Source organism: Centropristis striata, chromosome 17 (assembly GCF_030273125.1).
Source record: "Centropristis striata isolate RG_2023a ecotype Rhode Island chromosome 17, C.striata_1.0, whole genome shotgun sequence".
Taxonomy (NCBI): domain Eukaryota; kingdom Metazoa; phylum Chordata; class Actinopteri; order Perciformes; family Serranidae; genus Centropristis; species Centropristis striata.
Window position 1 is genome coordinate 13,716,423 of NC_081533.1, and position 13,092 is coordinate 13,729,514.

The 13,092-nt window shown below is 39.0% G+C and overlaps 1 protein-coding gene across 1 annotated transcript in view; it reads left to right on the forward strand.

The window, feature by feature from the left end:
- Positions 1 to 13,092, forward strand: part of arap2 (ArfGAP with RhoGAP domain, ankyrin repeat and PH domain 2) — a 176,115-nt gene that overhangs the window by 19,328 nt on the left and 143,695 nt on the right. The window lies entirely within an intron of this gene.

The following is a 13,092-nucleotide window of genomic DNA, read 5'->3' on the forward strand; positions in this document are numbered from 1 at the left end:
AACCCCAAAGAAACAAAGAAAAAAACCCCAACATAAAATATGGTTTTGAATCTTTTTTTTTTACCTTCAAAACACTATCATGCTCAATAAAATGTGAACAAAGGTTGCAAATATAACATATAAGAGGGTTACATCCAGTTCTATAATTTTATACTAAATATATTTGACCTTGTCTCCAGTGTTATGCCCCAGTCTAGGGGGCCTAGAGCACAACATGAAAAGGCCCCATCTTCCCCATCTCCCAAGTAGCCACAAACAAAGATACGTTTGAAGAATGGGTAAATATTTATTTACAAAGAGAACTTAGGTAAATACAAATATTCTTCAACTTAGGGGTGGACTAAAGCCAAAATAACAAACAAAACAATCCTATCTTAAAAATAAGAAATTTACCTGTAAAAACCAAAAGATACAAAATCTTACCTCCCTACCTACTTAAACAAGAGAAAACGAGAAACAAAACCTGGCAACCCACCCTTACTGCTCAAAACAAGGGAATTAAGTCCAAAACCACAAGTTAACTCAAAAGGTGTGAACCGGTTGGGAGAAGAGGAGGATGAGGAAAAAGCGTGCTGCCACCGACGGCCGCCATCTTGGCTCCATTTAAACCAGGTGGTTCCGGCTGCAGCCAATCCCAGCCGAGGCGTGGAACCTCTCCACCAATCCCACCGTGGCTATGGCACACTCCAATCTGCATATAAAAAAGGAAACCAAAACACAGGGCACACATACAAATGCAGTTTGCTAGAAAATAACTATAATATGACCACAGTCATAACACCAGTTTTACTTGGTATATCATCATCAAACTGAAACTGGCCTCATGGAGTTTACAGCCAGAACTTTAGAGGTAAATTTACAGTAGGGCTCCACATGCACACTGGCGACGTCAGCCCTCTGTTTCAGAAATCCATACCACGAGCAGTTCGGAGCCAAGTTCTAAGCGCTCGCTTCTCTTTCTCCTCCTCCTCCTCATTGTCATCATCATCATCATTAGCTTGGCAGGGTAAAGAATGGGGGCAAGGACAGAGCGACATTACGCCATGCATGACAGGCCAGCACACTCTGTGCCCGCCCAGCCATACAGTAAAGTACATTGATGTTGGCACCTGACCAGTTCCCCGAGAAAGAAAGAACGGGAGAGAAGGAAGACTCTCCTCTCTTTTCTGCCTCCCTCAGCGTTTCTCTCTCTCCGTACCTCTCTTCATTCTCCTTCTGTCTGACAGTTGAGTTTGAAATTTCGCTTAGCATTGCCTGCCTCATCATGCGGGAGGGGGAGAAGGGGTGAGGCCGGGTGAGCCTATGGGATTTAAAGAAAAAAAAAAAGCAGTAACTGGATAGGAGGCACACTAAGATGCATTAGGGACGGGCCATTCATCGAATTTCATTTTCAATTACAATTTTGGCTTCCACTCATTACGTAAAAAAAAAAGCTAATGGAGATGAAATGATTATTGAGCGCCATCTATTTCACAATGATGCTCTCGTTTTGTCTTGTGTTATTAATATAGCTCACCCTTTTCCCCTTACAGCGACGGGACTTTTGATGCCCTTTTTAGCTAAGTTTCTGTTCAAATGTTGAATATGTTTGGGAGTTTTCAGAAGGTTGTGGCAGTGCTCTACAACATATTTCTAATTGTGATACCAATCTCGACCAAAATAAACTTTTTTCTGTTTTTTTCTGAGCAGCAGGCAGGATGGTAGTTTAACCTCCACCTGTTAAGTCTGGAAACTTTTGGTATTGTTCCAGCATTTATAAACTGGTTTTGTCACAGCTTATAATTATTTAGGGATCACTATTGATCAGAAGCTGTCATTTAAACCCCACATTGAAAGGCTTGCGACAAAACTGAAACTAAAATTAGGATTCTTTTTCCAGAAACAAATCTTGCTTCTCTTATCAGTCAAGGAAATATTTGATTTATGCAACTTTCTTGCCTCAACTGTACTATAGTCATGGTTGGTACGGGTGCTTGAAATCCTTGAAAATGCTTGAATTTTAATGTTGAATTTCAAGGTTTGAAAAGTGCTTGGATTTAGTTTAGTGATTGTAAATGCTTGAAATTCTTACTGTATTTCTCTTGCAATCTGACTATAGATAACCACATTATTTTTTTTTTAGACTGATAGATACTTTATTCATCCCAAGGGAAATTCAGGCACCCGGTAGCAGCATTCCAACATACATTGAACATACACTACACATACATTACAAAGTAAACTTAGCTTATAAATAATAAACCTTGCATAAATCTGAATTTTCATTAAAAACCTATGCTAAAGTATTTACACATTTGCAGAGAAATTGGACATTGCTGTGAAATGGATGGATGGATGGATGGATGGATAGAGAGTATATGATGGGAATAAATGATTTATAATTATGCTGGTTAAATCACACACCTGCAGTTTTGGTTATAAATTAGTTAGACTTCACTGATAAACACATATTCTGCTGCCACCAGAGAGGCACATAGAACGGGATAGGTGTGAAGTAGTCGGCAGACATAGTCCATTTCTTGCAGTACTTGCATAATTATAGATAACCGCATTTTCAATGGAAAAAAATAAATAAAGTGCATAGCCTATAGTCTATCTGAAATGAAGAGCGCTCCGCCTGCGTCTCGTCTGCGTCTCGCCTGCGTCTTCTTGTTTCTGAGATGTTTCTTGTTGCTCTACCCTGTATCTTCTTACTGAAGGGAGTTTTTCTAATTCCTAGTGGATGTGAGGGCTCCTGATGTATTTGTGTTTCTTTCCTCCTAGTTTGGGTCGTGTTTAGTTCCACCAGCTGCCGGTTGATGATTTTTGTGAGCTTCCTTCTGCTCCTAGCCCCTAGATTCCCATACCAGTATGTTTTATGAGATTAGCAAACTACTTTTAGTTGTTAAAAGTGTATTACCATTGCTGGTGGCATGGTTAAGTGAAATTACCCCTTTTAGTTTCGAAGTACTCATCTAAAACATGACATTTACAACCGTTGAAAAGCTTGAATATGGACCTTGAAAATCCTTGAAAAGTGCTTGAATTTGACCACTGAGAAAGTGTACGAACCCTGTATAGTGATCTGCTTTTTATGAATGCAACTAATCAGAGCTTTAAGAATTTTGACTGAGTTTATCATTGTGGTCTGTGTTTCATTACTGGCTGTGAAAATCGCACACATCATTGTACACTGTATGCCACGGCTAAAATGCTGTCTTTAATTTTACATTTTAACGGACAAAGAAACCGCTTCCCTTGGTGAGTGTGACTGCTCCATATAAGTCGGCTACTGACGCTCACTCAGAGTTGTTGTGACGGCTGTATTTGTGTTAAATGTTTGATAACTGTGTTTAAGGTTGAAACTTGTCTCTTTTTTATGCTGCCTTCTTGGCGAGGTCTCTCTTGAAAAGAGATGTTTTTTTTACTCTCAATGAGGCTTTTACTTGGTTAAGTAAAGGATATATATATATATATATAATTTGTCTGCAACTGTGAATGAAGATGACATTGGTTTATGTGACCAGGTGTCCTTTGGAGCGACCATGCTCAACACTTTCTTTTTGAGTTTTTAACACCTGTACCACCCCGTGTGCCACCCAGTGAATCTGCAATTCACTGGTATACCTCAATTACATTTTACTTGGAAATATCAACTAATTAAGTCAATGAACTGGTTTAGTGAATATTACTTGGGCCAAATGATTCAATTTACATACAAAACTGAGGACAAATAATAACAAACAATCACTAAATAATACACTACATGAAAAACTGCTATTATAAAGTAAAAGCACTGAATTCATATTTCTTTGTAGAATTTATATCGATGATTGAAATAATAATTACAGACAGTTTGACAGTAGTTTTGTGAGCCTGTTGCATTGTGCTGGTGCCAGTCATCGTGTTAAGCCCGCCCCATAATAGATAAATGGTTATGATTGGCCGGTCCAGAGCAAGGATGGCAGGATACAGCAAAATACGCCGGACTGCTCAATGCATCAGCATTGCATAAGAAACCTAAATAAAACTTAGTACAAAGGTTTATAAAGTCTTTTTGATTTAGATTAGCAAGTATCTGATCAAAGAGAACAAAAATCTGACCAAGTACTCTATGTCAACTTATTGACTCTAATGCTACAGATATTTCTTTGCCAGTACAGTAAAGCATTGAGCTTTTATTCCCAGCAGCACTTCAGGCTTTACAAATCAGTCTGCTCCTGAGCTGCATCACGCAACAATGATGTAACAACTGACAAAAATGAATGATGAATGTGGTTATGAACTTGATGTTTTTTTGTGATCATTACACAACTTAAGTTCATCTCAGAACTCCACTGACTGATTTGATTATCAACAGAAAATGAATAGTTTCTATGGCTTCCTGGAAAGAAAGCAAGAATACATTAAAAAAAGTGAAAATTGTATTTGAGGACGTAAAATAGGGCTGGGCAATATGGACCAAAAGTCATATCATTTTTCATCTCACGCACCCTCTAGCAGCAGCTTGTGCACCCCCAGGGGTCCACGCACCACACTTTGGGAATCCCTGATCTAGTAAATTCAAGTAAAAAAGAATAGTTATCAGGTCATATAGTTGAGGTCGTGCTAAAAAAAAATTATACCAACATGGCATGGTAAACATTAGTAAAGTGGCAGAATCAAAAAATATTAAAAAACTGACTGAACAGCCCAAGTCTCAGTAGGGTTAACAAACCCTTTGTATTATTCTTTCAAAAAGCCTTTTAAAGCATGAGTTCTGTGTTCTCAAGCGGCCATAACCTATCTGACATATTGTGCTTTACCTTCATGTTCTTGCTAATGACCATTGTGTCTCGCACTAAGAACAAACACATTTTTGTGCATGTGTGCGTGTGTGTGTCTGTCTGTGTCTGTGTGTGTGTGTGTGTGTGTGTGTGTGTGTGTGTGTGTGCGAGCTGTGACCTCGCTGCCCCTTCCCAGGGCCGGCTCGTTTTCGCTGCAGCAGCATTGCACAACATCACAATCAATGATGTGGGACCTGTCTGATGCCTGCTCGTTAATCACTTACTAATTATAGCCCTCCGTGCTCTCTCGCTCCCTCGCCCTCTCTCTCTCTCTCTCTCTTTCCCCTCGTTTTCCCTTTCCATTGCATTTGTTGCTTTATTTATCAGGACACGCTCCGTCGCCAGCAGAGTGGGAATCGGCAGGGAGGCCAGCGAGTCAGCACTTTATACTCCGTGTCACTGTCGGCGCAGGCACGACAGTTTTTTGGGAAGATGAAAGTTTGCCTTTTTGTGTGTGTGTGTGTGTGTGTGTGATAGAGAGAGAGGGGGAACAGAGATTGTTGTTTAGACTTTTTAAAGTCATCCTGCCAATGTGACTCTCCCCTCTGAGAAAGCAGAGGGCTTCATCATGTTTCGGGTGAGCGGAGAGGTCGAGTACAATCTCTCTGTCATCCCTGCTTTGTGCGGCCAGCTGAGGCCCCGTACCACCCCGTGTGCCACCCAGAGCCACCTCTGCAGAGTGAGTGCGGGGGTAGAAGAAGATTGCATGGGCAGACAGGAAGTCTCTCAGCACCACTCTATGTCAGAAATTGAAATATGAGTTGGAGGCTTTCTTTCCCTCACAGTGCAGAGACATACATGTATGTGTGTGTGTGCACTGTTATAGTTCGGATGACAAGAATTGCTGTACTACGCGTTATGCATGTTGCATTCCAATCAGGTGTTTATTATCAGACAGTCCAACTTGTTTACGTTCCCTAATACAAGTGCATTACAAAATGTATAAAAAACAGGCAATAGCAACTTACATTCTACCATACAAATGGGATATACTCATAAAAGTTCCATAAAACAATTATAAGGAGTAAAAAGTCCATGAATATACTCAAAAGATATCAAAACAAGTAGAAATGACAAACAATAGAAACTATATGTAGCCGAAGACATAGGGTACAGTAAAAAATACATAATAATACTTAATTAGATAACAAAAGTCGGAGGAGGTATACTATACTATTTACAGCATGGGCCTCAAACTCGCGGCCCGCGGGCCAATTGCGGCCCTCGTGACGATATTTTGTGGCCCTCACCTTGATATGAAAGTTTAATGTGAGTTTTATATGAATGGCACTTTACTGTGTGGTGTGTGGAAGGTCCCTTTAATTTGTTTTTTTGGTAATTGTGTGTCTTTTTTAATGTGTCTTTTTTAATAATTTTGTGTCTTTTTTTGTTAATTTTGTGTCTTTTTTTGGTCATTTTGATACTGCCTCCAGCAGCCCCCAGGTAATTTGAGTTTGAGACCCCTGATTTACAGAGTAGCTTATATGCTAATATTTACCATGTTCACCACTTAAATTTAGCATGCTAGCATTGCTAACATTTACGTACAGTTGTGGATGATAAGAATGTACAATTTGTAGATATTTGGCCATAAACTGAAGTAAAGAACACATTCTTTCTCTTACAAAAAAAAAAAATTGAATTCATCACACAGTGGTTTTGCCGCTAGAGCTTCACTTGGTAAAGGGAATCAGAATCACCTTTATTGTCGTTGCACAGAGTAACAAGTACTAGGACAACGAAATTAGCCATCAACCCGTCCAAACGTATACTTAAAACACACATACAATATGACAGAGGTGGACAGTAGAAGGGGGGTAGAAGAAGATTGCATGGGCAGACAGGAAGTCTCTCAGCACCACTCTATGTCAGAAATTGAAATATGAGTTGGAGGCTTTCTTTCCCTCACAGTGCAGAGACATACATGTATGTGTGTGTGTGCACTGTTATAGTTCGGATGACAAGAATTGCTGCACTGCTCCCATCTTAAATCATTTTTCATCCCATATTGTTGTCATGTAAGCACAGGGGCACAAAACCTGCTCAAGAAATCTCAGACCAGGTTTTTTGATTATAAGATTCCAAAGAGATTGGATACTATTAATGGGTGATTCTCATGAAGCCAGTCTAAGTTATGTCTTTGAAGATTATAAGGACATACTATATCAAACTAAATATATTTTACTTTTATATGAATGAGCAATATAGCCATAATGAGGCACAATTCATTATTTTGTGTTAAAATAATATTTTCTATATTTTTAAACATATTTTTGATTCACAAATTCATTACCGTAACGCGTCCAGATAAAAATGTCATGGTTTCCTCACACTTATATACAATAAATATTTAATAAACTTCATAAAAATAAATATACATTTGTTTAAAAATATATAATTTAGCAGAATATAATCAAATATACTGGTTTTTAACAATGTATAAAGAACAAAATCTGAATGAAAATTAATGAGAAAAAATGGTTAACTGTTACGGTAATGATAGAATCGTTCGCATTAAAATATGTGTATATTTTAATAAAATACATGTTTTGGTGATACCAGCTACCCTTGAGCATATTTAGGTGCTTGAAAAACCTTTTATTGTTTGTTTTTTTAATTAAAAAATGTGTTACGGTAATGAATTTTGCTCACAGTGTCTCTAAAAATGTCAGAAAATACTATAATTTTTAAAAAATATTTTATAAATTCATATTAAACAGTGACTTTAGATTGTATAGGTTATAAAGGGTCAAAGAAAATATGTATTCAATGCTCTTGGATTTTTGCTATGAGCTGCACCATGTTCATGAGAATCACCCTAATATGCTACAACGAGAAGCAGTTTTTCCAACTTAATTCACTGTAATGTAGCTAAAGGCTGCCTCAACAGTTTGTAAATGATGCTACTAGGGCCGTACAGTTAATTGAAATGAACTAAAATCACAATAAGGACAAGTGCAATATCCAAAATGCTGGAGGCAAATTGTTTGTTTAAGTATATCAATATACAGTACAGGCCAAAAGTTTGGACACACCTTCTCACACTTTTTTTGTTAAGTACATAATTCCATATGTGTTTATTCATAGTTTTGATGCCTTCAGTGAGAATCTACAATGTAAATAGTCATGAAAATAGAGAAAAACGCATTGAATGAGATGGGTGTGTCCAAACTTTTGGCCTGTACTGTATGAATATAACATAATATATGAAATAATAGTGAATGGCAGCAGGTTCACCAACCAAACTGCATTGAGCTTCTCTGCTCTCTTGCTTTTCTGCTCTTTGTTTCTCTGCTCTACCTGACCTGCTCTTTGTGTGGCAGCCCAGGTGAATGTGGCAATCACAGGTGTGTGGCAGTTAACACTACTTATCCACACTCCAGGGTATGTGGTGAAACCAAGAACATGAATAAGACATAACCCAAAGAAAGACACAAAAAAACAAACAAACCTGGAACATGAATGGTGCATAAACAACCAGCTCAGCTGGCCACTAACATACACAATACACTTCACAACATGAACAGACTTCTGACATGCAACAGGGGAGGGGGGAGCCAGCATAGTCAAGCAGCCATCAAGTCCTGCAGCTATTACAGCACTGGTCACTTCACTGCTACATAGAATCTATTTATCTTTAGTCTCAAATCTTAAAAAACTTGTCAGGTACATAGAAATCGTGGCCATGTCTGTGGGACGTCAGATTGGACTCTTAGATGACTGATCTTGGTGCGGTTCAACATGTTGTCCAGTCTTTTACGACCTGTACACAAAATGCCTCGCCGCTGAAACATTCCCATGCTTGTTCTCTTTCTCAAACTTTCAACACCCCAAAACTCTTTTGTAGTTTGAAGTCCTCTGGGATCCGTCAGCCCCAGACAGAACTAATCGCACTTAATCACAGTCGCAGCTTGAAGGTCTCTGGCCGCGGTGATGTCATCATCTGGATAGCGGAGGTGGCGTGGGAGAGTAGCGAGATCCTCAGTCTCACTTCTCCCTCTCTGCAGCGTTGTATCCAATCCGTCTCATCAATCACCCCTTTCGCCTGATTTCGTCAACACCGGGATTGACTTGGGGAGAACGCTCTGGGCCTGAGATGTAGTCTTCGGGGTCTCGACGTGGTGTCATGTGTGTCTGTGTGTGTGTGTGTGTGTGTGTGTTTGTGAAAACTGTCCAAAGCCTGGCTTCGGGGGGAGCGAGGGGAGAAAGAGAGGAGAATGGCTGCGAGGGATGAAGGGATGAGAGGATGGAGGAGGGGAGGTAGAGGCTGAATAGGAGGCCAAAGGGGAGATGAGGTTTTAGGATCGGGGATCAGTCTTTGAGTGTGTCAGTCTGCCTGATTGTCTGTGTGTCTGTCTGACGCTGCAAAGCTCTCTCTTTCCAAGCCTGAAAGCTCCTCTGCTTACTCCCTCCCGAGTCTTCCCAAGATGCCTGCGCCGACGCTTACTGTAACACCCCCAAGTGTTTCTTTTTTTCATTTTTCTTCAATGTGACACATTCAGACGCAGTCGGTAGTGTATCCATAAAAAAAAAAAGGTTTCATACTTTTCTAGGTGTTTATTTTCTTATCCATGCCAAGTTCTGCCATGCAGAGGCATTTAAGCATAATATATAATTTAAAATTCACATCAGTGCTAGCCCTCAGGTAGATTCAGTGCCTTGAATTTGTAAGGTGAGCCCTAGAAAAGCAGATAAAAGTAAAGATACTATGTGGAATTTTCAGCAAATCCTTGTCGTTAATGACACCAGTGGCCTTGAAGTGAACTGCAGTTAGCATCCTGGTAATTGAATGACCTGTTGCATACTGTTAGCACTACAAGGGAGCTGAAGAGAGGCAAGGCACATGAGGCCATGCATTCCCATCATGCCATTTGGGTTTTACAGGCAAAACTGTATCGAATCCTTAATGTAGAAAGCGGTGCACAGGCTGCAATTGGCAACTGAAAAAATTCAAGAAGGACTCAGTTAAAATCTGTAATACAAAGCGATTAATACATGTAAATTGCTGCGAACTATATATACAGTCATGGAAAAAAATATTAGACCACCCTTGTTTTCTTCACTTTATTGTTTATTTAAATGCCTGGTACAACTAAAGGTACATTTGTTTGGACACATATAATGTTAACAACAAAAAATAGCTCATAAGATTTAATTTAAGAGCTGATATCTAGACATTTTCCCTGGTTTTCTTGATAATGATTTTGGTTATTATCAAGAAAACCAGGGAAAATGTCTAGATATCAGCTCTTAAATTAAACGCTTATGAGCTATTTTCATTATATTTGTCCAAACAAATGTTCATTTTAATGCCTGGTACAACTAAAGCTACAAGAAATTAGAGAAAACAAATATGGTCTAACCATTTTTTTCTGTATTTATATTGACGTATTAAGTGTCAATAGAAGGGAGGATTGTAGTGGTGATCACACTGAGAATCATCATGCAACTCTAGTTCCCAGCTCATTGTCTTGGTTTTCTCGCCCGCGACTTAGCTGTTTTTTTTCTTCTTTTTACAGCTTTTTGTTTGTTTTCAGCCTCAGCCGGCTGCTGTTTTCAGTAAGAAGCTCCAAAAACCCCACTGTACGCGACCTGCCCAGCACCAACTGGCTGAACCAAATAGCGACTAGCCAGCATAGCTGAGCATGTAGCAGCTAAATAGCCAGATATTTTCTTCAGGTGCTGGTGACAAACAAAGCTGAGCTCAAAGGAGCTTGTATTCTGGACTTTCATTCATCAGATGAACACAAACAGGACTTCAAATGAATGCTAATGTTGCTCCCTGTATAAATAAGCAACTGTTTCCTAACAGGTTCTCCATAATGATGTTATAAGACTATATGTAAATGTTGTGTTTACAGCATTTCGCTCTGAGGGCAATCAGGGCTGAGTCCAGACCTCTGCAGGGGGTCTGAGAAAATCTTCTATTTTGATGCTTTATTTATGCTCCCTGGCACCATATTGACATTCAAAATACCCTTCCTAATCTTTGAAAAATGGAACACATTCCCCCCAAAAAACTTATTTTCCAGAATAATTATGAATAGGGATAGAAATAGTTGTACATCCTAGATTCCAAAAAAGCTGGGACGTTGTCTAAAGCCTAAATAAAACAGAATGCAATAATTTACCAATCCATTAATCTGATGTATTCAAATGGAAACTCATCAAAGACAGTATTTTGTGTGCTCCAACTTAAGTTTTGTAAATATGCAATCAGAACTTTTTAAATTAAAAATTTTGGGTTTCATTTATGTATTAAACATCTGAACTTGAAAGAAAAATAGGGTTGTAGTTGTTGGTAATCAATATAAATTTAATAGAAACAAACTAACTTCAAACTGCTATCATTAAAGATTCATTGACTAGAGCTGGAAACACAGTTATTAAATATATTTATGTTAACACTAGTGACTTTTACTCCACTACATCTCATTGTACATTTGCACTACATTATTTAAATAACTTTAATTACTTTGCAGATTCAGAATAATTATACAGATATCTAAACTAAACTAATGAATGGTAATTTATTGTCATAGGTTAAGCTACCCAGCAGTATATAGCCTATATTATATTGAGCTCCACCTCTACCTGCAGGCAACATTAAAGTGCATCAATAATAATAATAATAATAATAATAATAATAATAATAATAATAATATACAGTCATGGAGAAATTATTAGACCATTGTTTTCTTCATTTTCTTGTTCATATTTAACGCCTGATACAACTCAAGGTACATTAGTTTGGACAAATATAATGATAACAACAAAAAGTTTTAATGTAATTTAAGAGCTGATATCTAGCCATTTTCCATGGTTTTGATGATAATGATTTTGGTTATAATCAAGAAAACCATGGAAAATGTCTAGATATCAGCTCTTAATTAAACTCTTATCAGCTATTTTTGTTGTTATTATTATATGTCTCCAAACAAATGTGCCTTTAGTTGTACCATGCATTAAAGATTAGAAATAAAGTGAAGAAATCAAGGGTCTATTCATTTCCATGACTGTATATATTATTTGAAAATGGGCAACTCTGCATAATGCTGTGGGTATATTTTGATGGTAATACTTTTGTACTTTTACTTGAACTTTGCTTTGAATGCAGTATTTCTATCTCAAAGAGAGTATTGATGACACTGTAGTAGGCTGTAATGCTACTTTGTGACACATGTTTGATATGACAAGGTGGCTTCTCATTTGAATCCTTGGCAAAGTCCTGCAACTTTTTGCAGACTTGATTTGGACTTGCAGCAAAGCAGGTCTGCCTGGAAGCACCATCTTTAGAAACACTGAGCAAGGATGCATAGTTGCCCAAAGGCTTTTCTCTCAAAGCTGCAGTTCTCTACTCCGACCAATGGGTGTCCTCGTGCCTCCATTGAAAATGCACTTTGCTGCATTTGGAGCTTACCAGACCCTCAACTCCATGCTGGTGGTAAAAACTCTTTCCACCCTCTTTACCCTCCTCCCTGCTTTCTCCACACGCTGCCTCCATTATGGTAGGCTTTAGCTCCATTGCTCCGTCTTAATTGTTTCCTGAAGTTTACCAGGTTTGTTTTTGAAGGGAAAGGAGACATAGGATAGGCACTTCAGCGACAAAAAAATAAATAAATAAGTGACACCGCCCTGCAAAAATGACATAGGTTGACAAATGCTGGGAGGGTAGAAGGAGAGCTGTGCGATATGGGAACGGCTCGAGTGAGAGGACGTGGGAGTGAGGGAGTTGAGAGTGGGAGGGAGGTCAGAGTGAGGGGAAATGAGTGTGGAGGAGATCTTTGGCAGAGGGAGGCGAGTCAGGTGTGTCTGTTATTGGAGAAAGAGAGATAGTTAGGCCTCATTGCTTCCTTGGCAGTCCGTCCTCTTGAGATTAGTCTATAAACATTACGTGTGTGTTTCTGTGTGTGTGTGTGTGTGTGTGTGTGTGTGTGTGTGTGTGTGTGTGTGTGTGGGCGGCAGCATGCCTGGCGCGTCGTGTCTGAATCCGCCGTCTCAACGCTGACCAATTCTTTTCATCGTCTCCTCTCCGCTGACTGCGCTGTCACAGTATTTACAGATGCACAACTCGCAATTAAACAACTTCTCTCCTCCATGACCCCAAAAGCAGAATTAAAACAATTAATTACCGTTAACCCATACTGGGGTATAATTATAAGCGCGCAGCCACCGAGCTAATCCATCCACAGACACACACACACACTTTACTTTCTCCTTTCCTCACCTTCCTTTAACTTCTATCTAAATTTAGAGAGAGAAAGCGGGGGGGGGAGATATTGGTGTG